This window comes from Rutidosis leptorrhynchoides, chromosome 4 (genome assembly GCF_046630445.1).
Source record: "Rutidosis leptorrhynchoides isolate AG116_Rl617_1_P2 chromosome 4, CSIRO_AGI_Rlap_v1, whole genome shotgun sequence".
NCBI classification, from domain to species: Eukaryota; Viridiplantae; Streptophyta; class Magnoliopsida; order Asterales; family Asteraceae; genus Rutidosis; species Rutidosis leptorrhynchoides.
In genome coordinates, this window is record NC_092336.1 from 185,780,054 (window position 1) to 185,801,385 (window position 21,332).

The following is a 21,332-nucleotide window of genomic DNA, read 5'->3' on the forward strand; positions in this document are numbered from 1 at the left end:
GTATTTATATCATAATTAATTTTAATAATAATAATAATACTCTAAATATTATAAATAATAGTAACAAAATTTAAGATCATATAATAGTAATAATAATATTATTATTAGTATTGATAATAATAATGATGACTATAAAATTTATAACCATAATATTATTAATAATAATACTGATTATAATAATACTAATAATAATTATTTTAAAATAATAATGATATTTTTTTACTGATTATAGAAATAATAATAATTCCTATAATACTAATAATAATTAAATGTATCAAATTTAATATCTATATGTTATTTAGTAATATTAACAACGTTGATATTAATATAAATCTTTATTTTTTTTTATCATGATGGAAGTAATAATAATAATGTCAATACTATATTTTAATCTGTAATTTCTTCTAATATATTAATGTTACAATTTTATTATTTATGTAATGTTTATTAATTATATAATTGAATATTTATATACTATATATATTACAATACACATTTAATTACACATAGAATCATATCTATTTATATATAGTTTTATTTTAAATTACAACATAATTATTTCATACTTTATTTACATATTTAATGATAATGTTTAAATTATATTTTATTATATCAAATTAATATATATACATTTGTTTACATTTATTTATATATATATATACACATATATATATATATACACACATTTTTACTTACACACAATTGTTCGTGAATCGTCGGGCATGGTCAAAGGGTAATTGATTACATGAATATAGATTTCAAAACTTTCGAGACTCAACATTAAAGATTTTGCTTATCGTGTCGGAAACATATAAAGATTAAAGTTTAAATTTGGTCGGAAATTCCCGGGTCATCACAGTACCTACCCGTTAAAGAAATTTCGTCCCGAAATTTGAGTGTGGTCGTCATGGCTAACAATAAAAATGTTTTCATGACGAATATGAGTCAATAATTAAAGTTTTATCACCATCAGGTGATTTGAATAAAAACAACTCAATTATTCGAAGCGTACGAGTGAAATTATCACAAAAGATTGAAATAGGATAAGTAAAGATTCGTCGTAACTTTTGACAGAGTCAGGGTTGAATTTTTGAAAGTAAGATGCATCTTAACTTTTGATGTAGTCACGATTGAATTTAGAAAACAGGATGCGTCTTAGCTTTTGATGTTGTTTTGGTTGAATTCCAGAATTTAAGGGATTTGAAGAAAATCTTCGAAATCTAAAAGATTTGATTCTTCTGCGAATAAGGAAATTTAGATTTCTATAATTAAATGCGGTGATCTGCCTCGGTTCCTCTGTCTGATATTTTCACTATAAATTTTACCTTTTCCGTTCCATTAATCTTCACCACTTCAATACTCAATTCCCAAATTCAAAAGATCGTGAAATGCTTAATCCAGTTCTGATCCTTGTCCTTATCCTGATTATCGCAACAATCATTCTCCTTTTCCAACTTCCACGAGAGGAATCCATTTATTTCTACTATGCTTTAGGGATTATTGTATTTATAATCCTCCCGTGTCTTTATATTGCTATACGCACTGATATCCACGGTTTGTAATTTCGGTTTTGTTGTTGGGCTTTATATTTTCTCTTATATTTTGAAGCTCTTTGCCTTTTTATTATTCTCCCGACCTCTAGTAAAGCGAGTAATGGTCCAGAATTCGTAAGTATGGAATTTCTAATAAACATCGTGTTCTAAATAATAACTAATGTATTAGCACGATTTGATTTATCAAATTACCAGAATCACTGAGAATATAACTATCAAGAAAATACTTTCTTGATATGTTCAGAAGTTAAGCATAATGAAAGAGTTATGTAACATGGCACGTGATGACGTTAGGATCTGTGAATCATCACGTCCCATTAGAAACTCAGCATGACTTACTGTAATATAATGATTTCAGATATGATGTAATACTGATAGCACGAAGAGATTAATGATTTCAGATAAGAATAGTTATAAAAATATCTCCAAAAATATGGAGGATATTTATAATAAAAGATACGATAATATCTCGGAATATCTAAGATCAGCGGATGATAGAAACTATTGTCTGCAAGGGTTTAGAGTAAGGAGCAAGATATTCACTAAAGACTTTAGCAGACATTGAATCATTTGGATTCTTTGAAGTCAAACTTATTCTTTGTGATTTGTCCATGGCTTTCTTCATAGTTTCGCATAATCTGCTTTTTGGTACTAAATTTTCTCTTGAATGTTTCCAATATAATGATACACAGGAAGCACGAAGAGGTATATAATTTCGGACGAGAATATTTATGAAAATATCCTCAGAAATATCGAAGATATTGATGATGATATTTTGGAATTTCTAAGTTCGATGGTTGATGGAGAAAGATTTTCCACAAGATTTTAACATGACTTCGGGGCAAGATATTCTCTAAAGATTTCAACGGATCCAGAATTATCTGGATTCTTTGAATATAGGGTATGGTCCTTGTATTTGTCCTTGGTCTCCTTCATGGTTAACTCTATCCGTTTTCCAGTTCCAACGGTTCTGAGCTTTTCCAACATATTATTCTTTATCATCAAACTTCCGACGACTAAGGTCGTTTACGGTTGCCTACAGTTTCTGCTGCTTCATTCAGCTTTTTCAACATTCAGAGTATCAATTCGTAAACTGGGTGCCTTTTCAAAATTCCAGAATTGAAGGTCGTAATTCTAGGAGATAATTGTTATATGTATACACATAACTATTGATGTAGAAATGCTACGAGATTCGAAATACTGATTGCTGATTCCCGGTAATTGGTATGGCAATTATTGTCACAGGGTATAGATGAATACAAGATGAGGTTTCAATGAATATAATGATTTTTCAGAAAGTCCAAATTCATTGAAGTTGCTGGTAATTTTACTGCTAAAGTGGTGAAATATAAACGGTTCTCCGGTAACGATGACGACAGGCAAACTTATATATCGAGGTTATAATAAGGCTAATTCGAATGGAAGTTGAAGTTGATTTGTTGAAGCTGTGAAAAAATTGGCTAATTTGAAAAAGAGTTGCAATGTTATTTTCGGTAATAACAATGCCAAAGGAGCTAACACAGACACGTGTTAAACTTTTACTCAGTTTCCGAGAGTTTTTCAGGTGCAATACTATATGCATAAATCTTTCCTTCCGTAGATGAAGTGCGGTTGGTTCATCCTTTCAATTGAGGTGTTTTCAAGAATCATGAAAGGTTTGAACGTAGATTAGAATTGTTAAGATACAAATGGCGTTTAAGATGAAATCAAGTGGAAAACTTGAAGAATTGTTTAGTTTCATATATTATATTCAATATTTTAATTTATTTTAATTGTCTAATGTTATTAGTCCACAGTCGATAATCCACAGTTGACAGTCCAATAATTCATATATATAGTTTAATATATAATATTCGAATTAATTAATACGTGTCGTGACCCGTATACGTCTCAGACTCGATCACAACTCAAACTATATATATTATTGTAGAATCAACCTCAACCCTGTATAGAGAACTCGATCATTACTGCATATAGAGTGCCTATGGTGATTCCAAATAATATATATAGATGCGTCGATATGATATGTCAAAACCTTGTATACGTGTCCCGATATTTAAAGTGTGTAAAATAAATAACAGAAATTAAATAACGATAAATAAAGTGCGTAAAGTAGATAACAGAAATTAAATAACAATAAATAAAATTCCGAGAATTAAATTGCGATAAAATAAATTGCGATAATTAAATTGCGATAAATAAAATGTAATACGGAATTAACAGTTAGATAGGAACAGTTAGCTAGGATTTTGTTAGCGTGGATTCTTAACAAAATTTCATATTGTTAATTAGCCTGTTTCTAATCAATTTTTATTGTGTCCATTTTTTTTCTTCATTATGCCACTTGTTGGATTCTGATAGGTCAAAATCCAAATATAAAATTGAATGAAAATGGTTATTTTGTGGTGAATTGATTTGTATATCGGTGGATGTAAGTAGGATAGTAAATGACTGTTGAATCAGCTTCGAAGAATGTATAGTGTAACTTATTAATGTGAAATCTAAATATTCCTCGGGTATTACCTACCCGTTAAAATAATTTCACCATTAACAGTTTGTACAAAAGAATTTTTAATTACAATCTTTATGAAAACATATATACATATATATTTTCTTCAGATGTAATCATGGATTTAATGAGTTAATATGATATTAATCTCATTTGATTTATTGTTAGATCTAAAATACATAATCTCTAAAATATTAGAGATTACATAATCTCCATGAATAATGAAGATAAATGATGTAGAACGTCATGTAGAACGATAATTATACTCGAGGTACAGAATGAGATGTCGAAGCTGGTGACGCGGATGTTGTTGTTGGTGGTACTAGTGCTGTTGGTGCTGAGGCTGGTGATGTTACTGGTGTTGGTGATACTGCTGGTGCTTGCAAATTATGTACCGTGCTCTCTAAAGTTAACACTCGAGCTCGGAGTTCTTTAACTTCTTCTACTAACCCTGGTTGGTTATCAGTGTGAGGTAGAGGTCGGATATCTTCTCTAGCTCCGTTAATGGTAGCCTCAAGACGAAAAATTCTTGCAAAAAGGGTATAAACGGTGTTGCGAACAGGTTCGCCGGTGAGCGGGTCGAGTACTCCAAGGTTAGGTGGTAGATTCGGTTCATGATATGGAGTACCTTCTTCCCTTCTCCATAGGGTGAGTATGTCACCAACCCACCCCCATTTTCTCCAGTAATCTCGGTAGTTGATTGGTTGTTGTGCTCCCGTCACGCTGTCTTCGGAGTTAGAGGAACTTGGTCGATTCGTAGAGGCCATCTTACGCGATTACAGAAAAGATTTTTGGTTTGAAGAGTTTAGTGACAACAATTGATAGTTGGATGTATTCTCAATGCATAATATGCATAGATATATATAGTACCAGGATCCCTTAAATTACGGAGAAATTTACGAGAGATAACAGGCAAGGTCTACAGTAACAGATACGCTAAGATATGAATTGCCAGATACGCTAATATATGTATTTTGTCTATACACTATTCATGCAGTCAATGCAGTAAAACGTATATAGACTAAGAATAATGAGCAGGTAATTTGCGACTAGAAATGATAAGCAAAAATTTTGACATGCAGACACGGTCGAAGTCCAGACTCACTAAGGCATTCTAACGACTATCAGTTAGACACACTAATGCAAGACCTGGTTCTCTAAGACCACCGCTCTGATACCAACTGTGAAGACCCGTCCTAATCTATCCGGACGAAGTCCATATCAATTATAAACGATTCACAACAGTTGATTACATCGCGAGGTACTTGACCTCTATATGATACATTTTACAAACATTGCATTCGTTTTTTAAAAGACAATCTTTCATTACATCGAAAGTTGATGGCAGGCATACTATTTCATAATATATGTAACTATAATTGACTTTAAATATTCTTTATGAACTCAACGACTCGAATGCAACGTGTTTTGAAATATGTCATGAATGACTTCAAGTAATGTCTCTAATATGAGCAAATGCACAGCGGAAGATTTCTTTCGTACCTGAGAATAAACATGCTTTAAAGTGTCAACCAAAAGGTTGGTGAGAGATGTTAAAGCTAAGGGGTATAAAATACTATTAAATTTTAGCAGGAAATACTATTAAATACGATACAATTTTACACAAGATATTTATTTATTTATAGAATGGATATACTTAAACCTTGCTACAACACTTATAGGCAGTGTACCTAATCGTACAGTAGTGTAGTTTTTAGTAAGTCCGGTTCGTTCCACAGGGAAAATCTTTAAACAAAGCTTAACGCTATATTAGTTTACTTTTATAAAAATACAAATATATATATAAGTAATATTATTATTATAAAGGGGGGGTTTTTACCGTTTAATGACCGGTTTGTCGATTTTAAAACTTTAGTCGCAGTTAAAACAAAATATTAAATATTAAATAAATAAAAGACTTAATTTAAAGCATAAAGTAAATAACGATAATGAAATTGCGAATAATAAAAGTGCGATAAAATAAACTTGCGATAATTAAAAAGTACAATAATTAAAAGTGCAATTAAATACAATAACAATAAAAATGCGATAATTAGAAGTGCAATTAAATAAAAAATTAAAGGAAATTAAATATGAAATAAAATAATTATGCTTATTTAAACTTCCGTAATCATGATGTTTGACGTGTTGATTTTAGTTTTATGCCCATGGGTTAATTGTCCTTTGTCCTGGATTATTTAATATGTCCGTCTGGTTTTTGTCCATAACAGTCCATCAGTCATAAATATAAAGTGCGAGTGTCCTCATCAAATTATCCTTATACCCGAAGTTAAATATTCTAACTAATTTGGGGACTTAAACTGTAACAAGATTTTAATACTTTGTTTAATAATTACACTAGGATGTCGACTGAGTGTAACCCAAGGTTTTAATACTTTGTTAACAATTATGCCAAGTGTCCTTGTACATAATTTCACCCCTGTTTTAATAATTCTAATGACTATTAATCCATTCCCGTGTCCGGTTAAATGAACGATTATTCGTACATATAAATACCCCGCCCATCGTGTCCGATTGAGTGTATATGGTAATTTATGGGTACGTCCAATTATAAATCTTTATATTAACATTAACAAACTATCATTTAGTTAAACAAATATAAAGCCCATTAATAGCCCATAGTCTAATTTCCACAAGTGTCATTCTTTTGTCCAAACCCCAATTATGGTACAAAGCCCAATTACCCAATTTTAGTAATTAGCCCAACATCATGATTACTTCGGATTAAATAAGCATAATAATAACTTAGCTACGAGACATTAATGTAAAAAGGTTGAACATAACTTACAATGATTAAAAATAGCGTAGCGTTACACGGACAGAATTTCGACTTACACCCTTACAACATTCGCTAACATACCCTTATTATTAGGATTTAAAATTAAAATTAAAATATAAATATAAATATAAATATTACGTATAGATATAGAGAGATTGATATATTGGATGATAAAAATGATCAGAATTCGTTGGGTTTTATAGGGATTTTCGTATTTGGCTGCTCCGCGAGTCGCGGCATTTTTGGCCTCCATACTCCGCAACTCGCGGAGTTCGTAATTCCAGCTCACAAAGGTTTGTCTTTTAATTTGCCGACGTTTTATAAATATATTATAATATATATATATTAATTTTAAGAATTAATTATATATTATATTATATTTATATACATAGTTAACTTGTAATTTTTAGTCCGTTGCGTCGAGCATTGAGAGTTGACTCTGGTCCCGGTTCCGGATTTTCGAACGTCCTTGCGTACAATTTAATATCTTGTACTTTGCGTTTTGAATCTTGTACTCTTGTAATTTCGAGACGTTTCTTATCAATAATTTGAACCTCTTTGATTGTATTTTGTACTTTTGAGCTTTTTGGTCGTTTGCGTCTTCAATTCGTCGAATCTGTCTTTTGTCTTCATCTTTTAATATTTAAACGAATATCACTTGTAAATAGAACATTTGCAACTAAAAGCTTGTCTTTCTTGGGGAATAATGCTATGAAATATATGTTCGTTTTTAGCATTATCAAATATTCCCACACTTGAGCGTTGCTTGTCCTCAAGCAATATAGTCTTGAAATACTAGAATCACTTCTTTATTCTTCACACTTTGTACATCAGTGATTTCTTTACAGCGGTATAAACAATGGTAGTAACGATATGGTTTACAGTCCTACATGACTATAAAAATTTAGATCCATTAAGGAAATTGGATCTTTATGAAAACATTTGATCTTTTTGAAAATTTAATCTAGCTTTTACCCTAGATAAGTTTTCCGGAATAACCCTTCACCGGTGTTGCAAAATATTTTTGTGGGTTTTGTGGGTTTCAGATTGGAAAATTTTAGCTCAAAACTTATGGTTTTGTGTCACCCACTTGCTAACCTTGTATTAGGAAAGCAACACGTCCAGTATACTTGTCCCGTATATTACCTTTCGGCAAACTACCGTCCGGTTGTAAAGGAAAGCGATGAACAAGAAACTGTTAAGGCAATGTCCCCTGACATGCTTTTAATTATGGTGTATAACGTGTCGGACGCAATTACTATCCTTGGTAGGAGCAATAGTAAAGCTCACCCTTATAATTTTTCGGTCTGGCACAAGGTCATGTCTTTGACCATGCTATGCAACCACCGTTCTTACGGTTGACACCCGATTTGGTTCAGGTGACCTAATGAATTCCAGGTGAATTCCTAGGATTTTACGTTCAATGGTAATGAACGCATTGAAAATGGGTTTTTAGAAAACAAACCGGTTTGTAATTTTGATCAAAATATTTTCTCGTTCATGCTCGAGTTTAGATATCATTGAATTCCATGAGTTTGTAATTCTCAATCTTTAAGGTCAATCTCAAGGATTGAGTAATATCAGGCTTAAAAGCTGATTTTTTTGATCTTTTAAGGAGATTATCCTTTCTGGGGATCTGATTCATTAGTCTTATCCAGCTAATTTGCACGGTGCCCCCCATTGTACGAGATAAATCCTTCTCATGGTTAGGATAAATCTGACCTCTTGGCGACCCTGTTTAATGCTGAGGTCCGTGGATTTCCTGCTGATTTTAGTGATGACTTTTCTAGATTTTTCGTCAACCTACAGCTGGTCTGGACGACAACTCCCTGACCTAAATCAAGAAGCGCGTTTCTTTTTCGGAAGATTTTACTTCCTTTTAATGATGGAATTGATTTATCGTGTAGATCCATCTTTCTTACAGTAAATCAGGTAAAACTTTTTAGTTTAGTCCAAAGCAAAAGTATTTTCAGTTACTTGTACAAAAATATGTGACATATGTTTTGAATAAATTGGAGAATTTTCCCACACTTGGCTTTTATTTTTCCTTTTTGTTCTCCTATATTCCATTCTTAAATGAATTTTAACATTTTGGTTTGTTTCTCAATTTATGTCCTTTCCGAGGTAACAATAATTTCGGTGTTAAAATCTAGTTTTATCATTCATAAATATGTATAAACATGATTTTGAGTTCATTTAATTGAAAATTTTGAAAAATTTTACTAGAATTGGGTAGTCAGTATATAAGACTAGGGCTGTTCTTTATTATCAGAGATCACTAGATTCTAATACAACTACTACTTTACTAGTATTTTTAATGGTAACCAAGTGTTTAAGATAAAAATTTTAAAATCCGAAAGAATTTAACCCCTTCCCACACTTAAGATCTTGCAATGCCCTCATTTGCAAGAAATCAGTAACAATTTAAATTATTGAGGGTGATTTGTGTAAAAATGATTAAATTTTACCAAAGTTTCCAAACATATTTGTGTTTGCTTGCTGAATGATAAATGGTGCATATCATTTGTTCATTCCGTCTTGTTGTTATTTCACATATATTTTGCATCTTGTCGTCAAAATTAGTTGCTTTTGCTGAACTTAATGCCAGTCTTTGAAAATGCATTGTTTTACCCTGTTGTGTACATAAGATAAACTGCAAACATATATACATATTTTTGAAGTTTGGTATATTACCCCACATTCAAAAATTATTAAAATCTAATAATAAAATTTAGAAAATAATAAAACTATTACAAATCCAACATAAGTATTAAATGTATCAACATTACAAATAATAAAAAAAACTAAGTAGACTAGGGATGATACTGATACCAGAAGGGTTTCCATGCATAACCATATGTGCTATAAAATGCTTCGGCTGGGTTATACGTAGGATACGGTGGTTGGATCTCTATAGACCAGGGAGGGAATATGGGCGATGGAGTAGGAATATAGTTTCTACCTATATGTTGGCAATAAGCTATGATTTGGTTTTGATGAACTTGCCAATCTTCAAATGCTCTATGTCTAGCATTTTCATACTCTTGTGAAGCTATAAACCTTTGCATTTCTGCCATTTCATTTCCCCCTCCTACATTACCTTGCTGTTGGTTTCGCTCAACCTGTGGATGTCTACCATTATATCGTACTGCGGCGTTATTTTGCCTCTTCAAAACTTTCGCACCATGGTATACATTTAAACCTATTGTATCTCGGGGTTCTGGTTCTTCGATTAGTAATCCCCCCCGACTTATATCCACACCGAGATATTCAGCAATCAAAGTAATAAATATACCACCTCCTATTATGCTATGCGGTCTCATCCCCCTAACCATAGCTGATAAATAATAACCCACACAATAAGGTATACTTACAGCGCTTTGTGGGTCTCGAATACACATGTGGTAAAACAAATCCTGTTCATTTACCTTTTCCTTGTTCTTACCTCGTTGTGTAATCGAATTGGCTAAAAACCTATGAATTACTCTTAATTCAGCTCTATCTATATCCAAATAAGAGTAATTTCCCCCTTTAAATCGGTGATGGCTAGTCATTTGACTCCATACACCATGCGTATCAAAATTTTCGTCTATCTTTCTACCATTTAGTATCAACCCTCTACAATCGGCAGATGCTAGCTCCTCAGGCGTATATATACGTAAAGCCTGAGCCATGTCTAGTAAAGACATGTGGCGCATCGAACCTCCTAACAAAAATCTAATAAAAGATCGATCGGTTAAAATAGCTACCCGATCATTTAATTCTATACTACACAACAATTCTTCACACCATACTTTATATACAGGTCTACGCATGTTGAATAACCGTACCCAATCGTTAAAAGTAGAATTACCATACCTCTGTGCAAGTAATTTCCTAATTGGCCCGGCCAATTCTACAGCTTCTAATGGTCCCCATTCTATGACCCTAGGTACTTCAACAGCTTTAGAATGAAGAGTATGCAAACCCCTTTGGTATTTTGGATAATCTATCCAAAGTCTGTCAAATCTCAGGTTCGGGTGCAAATCTTCCAAGTGCATATCAGAAAATGTCATGACTGGATGAGGTATATCTTGTTTGTAGTAGTTATCCACCTCCTGTTGTTCCGTATTCTCAGCAGGAGCATTGCGAGTTTGGGATGAAGATTCACCCCTTTCAGTCTGCAAAACACATCAAACACAATTTTTGTGCATCCAAATATGCATTAGTGTCAGCAAAATCATCAATCAAAATAATTACAATGACATGATCAATTTATATCAAACTTAAGCTCATTTTTATATTTTCATCTACACTTTTTCAAATAAGCATATACGAAAATGTTCGCCAAGTTCATAAGCATTCAACTCAAATAACATGTCAAAATAATCATTACTAGCAATTAAACAAGTTTCAAATGGCATTATCTCTCAAAAATCAAGTTCATGAATTTTAGACTTGAAAAAGTCCACTTTAATTCTCAAAATCATGTTTAGGCTCAAAGTTTGGATCATTTAACTACCTAAACATGTTACACTACTTAATTTAGCAACAATTCATGAAAAAAATCGGCCATAACCTGTTTATATCAAAAAGCCCCAAATTGCTCAAGAACACAAACCCTAGATTACTCAAAATTTGAAGTTTAAGGCTTCTAATCATGTTAAATAGCATCAATCTAGGTTATACAAGCATAATACATAAACAATTTAAGCATAATTACACTAAAAAGCATCAAAATCAAATTGGGTATAAAATTGCTCAAGAACACTAATTTTCGGATTAAATGGTGTTTAGGTGTAGAAATTTACCGTTTTTCTTGAGTAATTCCTTGATAGCATCCTTCTTAACATGATTTTAGTAAAAGATTTGATGGTTAACGGTGAAAAATAGTGAATTTGGGAGTGTTTTCTCGAGTTTTTTCGCAGTATTTTCGCAGTTTATTTTTGTGTTGTGGTGTGTGGACTGAGCTGATTACGTTTTTATTTTTTCTGGGTTTTGGTCCCTCCACGAGTCGCGGTGTTTGACCCTTCAAACTCCGCGAGTCGCGGAGTTTGTATATATATATATTTTTATATCTTATACTAATTAAAACAATTAAGTAATTAATTTTAAAATTTTGTTTCCCTTGTTATTTAGGACGAGGTCGTTTCGGATCGATGTCCTAGTCCGTCCTTCAACAAAATTTTAAAATTTGTCTTTTGTAGCGATTGTTTTAAAAGCTAAGATTTTTGGGTTTTTTTTTTTTTATAATGTTTTTGGCTTACTTTAATTCAATAAGATTAAAAATAATGATAATAAAAGTTCTCGTCCTTCCCTCGGGTAAAGCAATTTCGGTTCAATGACCTAGTCTTCAACTTACGACGAATTTTAAAAATCATATTTTTAACTTAATGAGATAAAGTAAATTTTTGTTTTTAAATTCACACCAACTTAAATTAAAAATACATAAAATTCAAAATTAATATTAAACTTAAAATTTGAAATGCATAAAATTAAAAATTCATATTTTAAAAATTAAAAATTCACACCAAACTTAATTTAAAAATTCATATTATAAATTCACACCAAACTTATATTAATTTTTTAAATATTTACAATTTTAAATATATTATTTTTACAAAGTTTAAAATATTAATTTAAGATTTATATATTAATTTTAAAAACATGGTAAAAATAAAATTAAAAATCTTTTTGGCTTTTTATCCCACTTTAATCAATCAAATATTATCAAAAATATGCGCCCCTCTTTTCGGTAAAATAATTTCGGTTCCATAACCTAATTTAACTCATGACGAATTTTTGAAATATTTTGGGTTGATTGATTAAAGATATTTATTCCTTAAGAATAAACGTTAAATTTCGCAGTGATGTAATAAATTTTTGTATGATATCAATAATTTCGGTCGCCAAACCTAATTTTATTTAATACCAATTTAATACTTTATAGCGAACAAATTAGCGTTTATTATCAAAAGGTTAAAAATAAAAATAAAAACAAAAAAATTGTACAGACTTACCTGTGAGATAGTATTCTTAGTTATATGATCTATCCCATTCATAAGATAGTCGGTTTAATTGGTTTTCCATGGCTACATCGGCGTAACCTCGAGCATTCAGTGTTTTTTCTTCTAAACATATGAACGGTCCGTCTCTGCATAAAGTAACAAATTCGGTATTTGAATAGGTTTGATTATTTGAACATTTACCTCCATGTGACCATTTTCCGCATTTGTGACATCTTTCTAGGTGTCGTGCTCTTATTTTCGTTGCGGATTTTGATTTTCCTTTACCAAATTGTGACTTATTATCTTCGCATCTGGATTCTTTTCTTACTCCGTCCAATCTTTCTCTGATTACTGATACTATTTCACTCGGAAGTGTGTCATTATTATGTTTAGTGATCAAAGCTTGTAGCATTAGACCATGGTTTAGTTCACAGGCAGTCTTCATTTCCTAAAAAAAAATAAAAATTCAAAATGGGGGGAGAAGACTAGTTCTTTAGGGTCTGCTAGGGAAAGACCATTCGGGTTCCATTTTCGAGAACTACACGAAAACAGACAATCTAACTCTAACATAAATACATATTATCCTTTAAAGACTTGATTCTCCCCACACTTAGTTAGCTGTGGTATCGAAATTGTGATTAACTTCATTGTCGAATTCCATCGGACTATCTATGTAGTGTTTAACTCTGTGACCATTAACTTTAAATTCAATCCCATTTGAATTTATTAATTCTATCGTTCCGTATGGGAAAACTCTTTTGACTATGAATGGTCCAGACCATCTTGATTTCAATTTTCCAGGAAATAGCTTGAATCGTGAATTGAAAAGAAGAACTCTGTCTCCTTCTTTAAATTCTTTTAAACTTCTGATTCTTTTATCATGCCATTTCTTCGTTCTTTCTTTATAGATTAACGAATTTTCGTATGCTTCATGTCTTAATTCTTCTAATTCGTTTAGTTGACTTAATCGCAGACGTCCAGCTTCATGTATATCAAGATTACATGTCTTCAAAGCCCAAAATGCTTTGTGTTCAATTTCTACTGGAAGATGACATGCTTTTCCATAAACAAGTCTAAAAGGTGTGGTTCTAATTGGAGTTTTGTAGGCTGTTCTAAAAGCCCAGAGTGCATCCTCCAATTTAATGGACCATTCCTTCGGATTTGATCCTACGGTTTTCTCTAGAATACGTTTTAAAGCTCGGTTGGTATTTTCAACTTGTCCACTTGTTTGTAGATGATATGCGGTGGAGATTTTATGAGTTACTCCATATCTTTTAAGAACTTTCTCAAGTTGATTATTACAGAAATGAGTACCCCGATCACTTATTAAAGCTTTCGGTGTTCCAAACCTTGCAAAAAGACGTTTTAAAAAGTTGACTACAACTCGTGCATCGTTAGTTGGGAGAGCTTGTGCTTCCGCCGATTTAGATACATAATCAATGGCAACGAGAATGTAGAGATTATTATGAAATTTTGGAAATGGACCCATAAAGTCAATACCCCAAATGTCAAATACTTCACATACTTGGATGACATTTTGTGGCATTTCATCACGTTGACTTATTTTTCCGGTCCTTTGATAAGCATCACAGGATTTGCAAAGAAGGTGTGCGTCTTTGTAAATTGTAGGCCAATAGAATCCAGCTTCATAAACTTTTCTTGCTGTTAGTTGAGGCCCATAATGCCCTCCTTTGGTCCTGTGTGACAATGGTTTAAAATTTTACTAGCTTCATCTCCAAATACACATCGGCGTATTATTCCATCTGGACAACTTTTAAACAGATGTGGATCTTCCCAAAAATAGTGTTTTATATCACTAAAGAATTTCTTTCGTTTTTGGTACGATAATCCTTTTTCAAGGAATCCACAAACTAAGTAGTTTGCATAGTTTGCAAACCATGGAATTTCATTATAATCTATCTTCAATAGATATTCATCAGGAAAGTTGTCTTGTATGGCCGATTCATTTAGAACTTCTAATTCGGGATTTTCAAGACGAGAAAGATGATCAGCGGCGAGATTTTCTGCTCCTCTTTTATCTCGGATTTCAATATCGAACTCTTGTAAGAGTAAGATCCAATGGATTAATCTTGGTTTGGCATCTTGTTTCGAAAATAGGTATCTAAGAGCAGAATGGTCGGTATAGACCACCGTTTTTGCTAGAACGAGATATGAACGAAATTTGTCAAAAGCAAAGACAATAGCAAGGAGTTCTTTTTCAGTAGTTGTATAGTTCGTTTGTGCTCCTTGTAACGTCTTACTAACATAATATATAGGTTGAAATCGTTTTTCAATCCTTGCATCGCACATTAGTTCAAACGGTAGATTCCAATTTGGTGTTATCATGATCGGCGCATTAGTGAGTTTCTCTTTAAGAATATTAAAAGATTTGATACATTCATCTGAAAAGATGAATGGAGCATCCTTTTCTAGGAGTTTATTCATAGGAGTGGCAATTTTAGATAAATCTTTTATGAAACGTCGGTAAAAACCGGCATGCCCTAGAAAACTCCTAACTCCTCTAACATTGGTGGGATGTGGAAGTTTAGCAATTACATCTACTTTAGCTCTATCCACTTCAATTCCTTCTTTTGAAATTTTATGTCCAAGAACGATGCCTTCTTTAACCATGAAATGGCATTTCTCCCAATTAAGTACTAGATTTGATTGTTCGCATCTAATAAGCATTCGTTCCAGATTAACTAGACATGATTCAAATGTATCACCGAAGACTGAAAAGTCATCCATGAAAACTTTCATGCATTCTTCTATCATGTCGTGAAAAATCGCCATCATACACCTTTGAAAGGTTGCAGGGGCGTTGCAAAGTCCAAATGGCATGCGTTTGTAAGCAAAAGTACCATAAGGGCACGTGAATGTGGTTTTCTCTTGATCTTCGGGTGCTATTGGAATTTGAAAATATCCGGAAAATCCATCTAGAAAACAATAGTAACTATTTCCGGCTAATCTTTCCAACATTTGATCAATGAAAGGTAAGGGAAAGTGATCTTTTCTGGTGGCGTCATTTAATTTTCTATAATCAATACATACACGCCATCCTGTTACAGTCCTAGTAGGAATAAGCTCATTTTTTTCATTTGTAATGACAGTCATGCCACCCTTCTTAGGTACGCATTGAACTGGGCTTACCCATGGACTATCAGAAATTGGATAAATTAGACCTGCGTCTAGCAGTTTAATAATTTCTTTTTTAACTACATCTTGCATATTAGGATTTAGTCTTCGTTGGCGTTGCACATACGTTTTATGACCTTCTTCCATAAGGATTTTATGTGTGCAATACGAAGGACTTATTCCTTTAATATCATGACTCTTCCATGCAATGGCTGGTTTATGAGCTTTCAACACAGAAATGAGTTGTGATTTCTCATTTTCAGTAAGAGAAGATGATATTATTACAGGTAATTCAGATTCACCATGTAAATAAGCGTATTCCAAATGGTTTGGAAGTGGCTTTAACTCTAATTTCGGAGGTTCTTCTATCGATGATTTGTATCGATATCTGTCTTCTTCTTTTAGCATTTGAATTTCTTCTGTTGTTGGTTCATATCCATTAGCTATAAGTGTAGCTAACATTTCAACTTCATCAATTGGTTCAGTTCCTTCTCCTAAAGAACATTCTCCTGTTCCTTGTAATTCTGGAAATTCTTCTAATAATTCTGCATGTGAATCTATAGTTTGAATATAATAACATGTATCATCTGCAGATTGCGGTTGTTGCATTGCTCTATCAACTGAAAAGGTAACACTCTCGTCCTCTATACTTAGGGTCAGTTTCTTACCGAACACGTCTATCATTGCTTTAGCCGTGTTTAAGAATGGTCTTCCTAATATGAGAGGAACTTGAGAATCTTCTTCCATGTCCAGAACAACAAAATCTACTGGAAATACTAAAGTACCAACTTTAACTAGCATGTTCTCCATTATCCCTCTAGGATATTTTATTGATCTATCGGCTAGTTGTATGCTTATTCTTGTTGGTTTCAATTCTCCAAGGTCTAGTTTAGTGTATAGTGAAAACGGCATTAAATTTATACTAGCACCTAAGTCTGCCAATGCTTCTATTAAACTAAGACTACCCAGAAAACATGGAATTGTGAAACTTCCTGGATGAGATAATTTTTCTGGTATCTTATTCAACAGCACTGCTGAACAATTAGCGTTCATGGTAACAGCCGAGAGTTCTTCCATTTTCTTTCTATTCGTGATCAGATCTTTCAAGAATTTAGCATATCTAGGCATTCCTGAAATCACATCAATGAAAGGAAGATTTACATTTATCTGTTTAAACATATCCAAGAATTTGGATTGCTCGACTTCAAGTTTCTCTTTCTTCATTTTACTCGGGTAAGGAAGTGGTGGTTGGTATGGTTTAACATAAGGTTTAGCCTTAACTGTGTTATTTTCATTATCCTTTTCAACTACCGGTTCTTTTTCCTTATCTTGTTCAGGTTGTGGTTCTTGTGGAGTAGGAATAGCTTCATCAGAAGTTACAGGTATTTCAGGTGGTTTAAGTGTTGTACCACTTCTTGTGGTAATGGCTTTAGCTGTTTCATTCCGGGGGTTAGCATTTGTATCACTAGGTAAACTTCCCGGTTTTCTTTCACCTATTAACCTTGCTAGGTTACTTACTTCTTGTTCCAGATTTTGAATAGAAGCTTGTTGATTTCTAAATGCTTGAGCATTTTGTTCATTGGTTTGTTTCTGAGATGTGAAAAATTGCGTTTGAGTTTCAACTAGCTTTGTCATCATATCTTCTAAATTCGGCTTTTTATCATCGGTTTGTTGTGGTGGTTTGTTTTGAAAATTCGGTCTTTGCAGATTGTAATTATTATTGGATACTTGTTGATTGCTAGGACCTTGTTGGTTGTTGTATGGAATATTTCGGTTATAATTTTGGTTTTGATTGTAAATCGGTCTTGGCGGTTGATAATTATTCTGATAATTATTTCCAGGCCTTTGGTTTATGTATGAAATATTCTCTCTTTGTTCCATTGTTAATTCAATACTGAGACAATCTTTTGTCAAATGTGGTCCTCCACACTGCTCACAACTAATTCGTATTGAGTGAATATCCTTGGTCATCTTTTCCATTCGTCTCTCCACAGCATCTATCTTTGCGGAAATGGAATCTAAGTCATGGCTAGAATTGGCTCTAGCTGCTTTAGATGATCTAACGATATCTTTTTCTTGGTGCCACTCATGTGAGTGGGAAGCAGTGTTATCAATAATTTTATAAGCATCAGTTTCGGTTTTCTTCATAATGGAACCACCAGCTGCTATATCTATGTCTTTCCTTGTAGTGATGTCGCATCCTTGGTAGAATATTTGTACTATTTGGAAGGTATCTAAACCATGTTGCGGACATCCTCTTAATAACTTTCCAAATCTTGTCCACGCCTCATATAGAGTTTCATTCGGTTTCTGTGTAAACGTAACAATTTCTCCTTGAAGTCTTACGGCTTTAGATGCAGGAAAGAATTGTTTAAGAAATTTTTCAACTAAAACGTCCCATGTATCAATCGCCCCTTCAGGTAACGATTCCAACCAATCTTTGGCTTCTCCCTTTAAAGTCCAGGGAAATAACAAGAGATATATCTGTTCATCCTCCACTTCTCGAATTTTAAATAGAGTGCAGATCCTATTAAAGGTACGAAGATGTTCATTTGGATCTTCCTTCGGCGCACCACTAAATTGGCATTGATTAGTCACCATGTGTAGAATTTGTCCTTTGATTTCATAATCTGGCGCATTAATGTCTGGATGAGTAATTGCGTGACCTTGGCCAGTACGTTTAGCTCTCATTCGGTCTTCCATACTTAAAGGTTCCAGATTCTCCATAATTGAATTTGTTGAATCGGAATCACTAGAGGATTCTGATTTAATGGTTCGTTCCTCAACAATCTCTGTTTGAATGATTGGTGGTTCCGGAGGAAAATTTAATGGTTCAGGATCTATGAATCGTCCCTGAATATTCTCCGGATTCTCAATTGTGAGGTCGGGTTCAAAAAATGGATTATCGGAAATTTGAATTGGAGTACTTGGTTGACTGGATGACGATTCTAAAGAAAAATCAACGGCGGTAATATTTGCTAAATGTCTTGATCTAGTTACAGGTGGTGAACGTACAAAAGGTGGTGAACGTCTTGCTCGGTGCATTGACTGAATATCCTATTAGTTTTTAAAAAGGAAAGAAAAATTATATAAGTTATCCAATTAATAGACTTTTCTGATTTTGTCCACGTTTCGAATAGCCAAAAGATACAGCAGAGGGGCAGGATTCGTTTGGTCTCAATATAATTGAGGAATGTTTGGCTCCAATAACCCGGTCCACGTACAAATCCAACTATTACTATGAACCAAAAAATTTTGATGTCTATCAATTTAACCACTTAAAATAAATTTTCGTAATTTTAAGAAATTTAGATAAGAAGTAGAATAAAAAATCTATGTCCTAAAAACTAGAATAGCGAGAAATAAGAAAGAAAAAGAGCGTGTCGGAAAAAGATCGAAAAATAAAAATAAGAAAGAAAAAGAGTGACTTATAGAACTTAAAAACACTAGACTAACCCAACCTTATTACTATCACTAACTTAAAATTATAATCGCAAATTGAGATTACTAATTGGAATGATAATTGATACATAGGTAAAAGGTGTCTAAAAATATTAAAGCTTACAAGAAAAACTATATCTCAAATGGCAATAACTTAAAAAGAAACTAAAACTTAAAAAGGCGTCGCAAAATTCTAAAGTACTCAAATCTTAGTCTAAAGAAAAGGCACTTAAGGGATTTTACGGCAAAGCCTAAAAATCTAGAAGTAAAAAATAACTATGGCAAAAACTATATCTTAAAACTAAATACGAGCGAAAAATACAAATATTACGCTAAAACAATTAAAAAGGGAAAAAATATAAAAATATACAAAAAGTTGTAAAAATTACAATTTTTATAAAAATATTATTTTTATATTATTTATTTTATTAAACTATTAATTTTATATTTTAATTAAACTAATTTAACTAAAATACAATTTAATTTAAAAACTTAAAACTAATTATAATAATAAATAAGTAATTAGGGTTAATAATAATAAATAAATAATAATTACCCCGTATTTAATGCTGATTAGGGTTTCTGTCGGTGTGTCAGAGTGTCTCCGCGAGTCGCGATATTCGAAGCTGCAACCTCCGCGAGTACCGGGGTTCCAATTTTCAGATGACAGGTTGATTAAAATTCGACGCGTTTTTTTTTATATTCTGTTTTATATTTTCTGTTTAAATAAAAATATTTATATAATAAAAACTTATATTTAAAAACTAAAATAAAAATAGAACTAATTTATAATTTTAAAAATATCTTAAAAATAGATTTATATATATATTAATTTTTTTTCGGTTTTTTTATGTTTTAAATAAAAATATTTAAATAAAACTTATATTTTTATAAAATAAAAATAAAGAAACTTTATAAAACTTAAATATTTAACAAAATCTTAAAAAAATATATAAATTTTTGTTTTCTTTTTATATTTTCTAATAATTAAAAACGTATTTTTACAAAAGTGAATTTTAATAAAAGTAAACTAAAAATAAAAATCTTTTTTTTTATTTATTTATTTAGCGTTGCGCTTCCGGCTTTTAAGTTTGATTGTTCCCCGGCAGCGGCGCCAAAAACTTGATGTTAAAGCTAAGGGGTATAAAATAATATTAAATTTTAGCAGGAAATACTATTAAATACGATACAATTTTACACAAGATATTTATTTATTTATAGAATGGATATACTTAAACCTTGCTACAACACTTATAGGCAGTGTACCTAATCGTACAGTAGTGTAGTTTTTAGTAAGTCCGGTTCGTTCCACAGGGAAAATCTTTAAACAAAGCTTAACGCTATATTAGTTTACTTTTATAAAAATACAAATATATATATATAAGTAATATTATTATTATAAAGGGGGGTTTTTACGGTTTAATGACCGGTTTGTCGATTTTAAAACTTTAGTCGCAGTTAAAACAAAATGTAAAATATTAAATAAATAAAAGACTTAATTTAAAGCATAAAGTAAATAACGATAATGAAATTGCGAATAATAAAAGTGCGATAAAATAAACTTGCGATAATTAAAAAGTACGATAATTAAAAGTGCAATTAAATACAATAACAATAAAAATGCGATAATTAGAAGTGCAATTAAATATAAAATTAAAGGAAATTAAATATGAAATAAAATAATTATGCTTATTTAAACTTCCGTAATCATGATGTTTGACGTGTTGATTTTAGTTTTATGCCCATGGGTTAATTGTCCTTTGTCCTGGATTATTTAATATGTCCGTCTGGTTTTTGTCCATAACAGTCCATCAGTCATAAATATAAAGTGCGAGTGTCCTCGTCAAATTATCCTTATACCCGAAGTTAAATATTCCAACTAATTTGGGGACTTAAACTGTAACAAG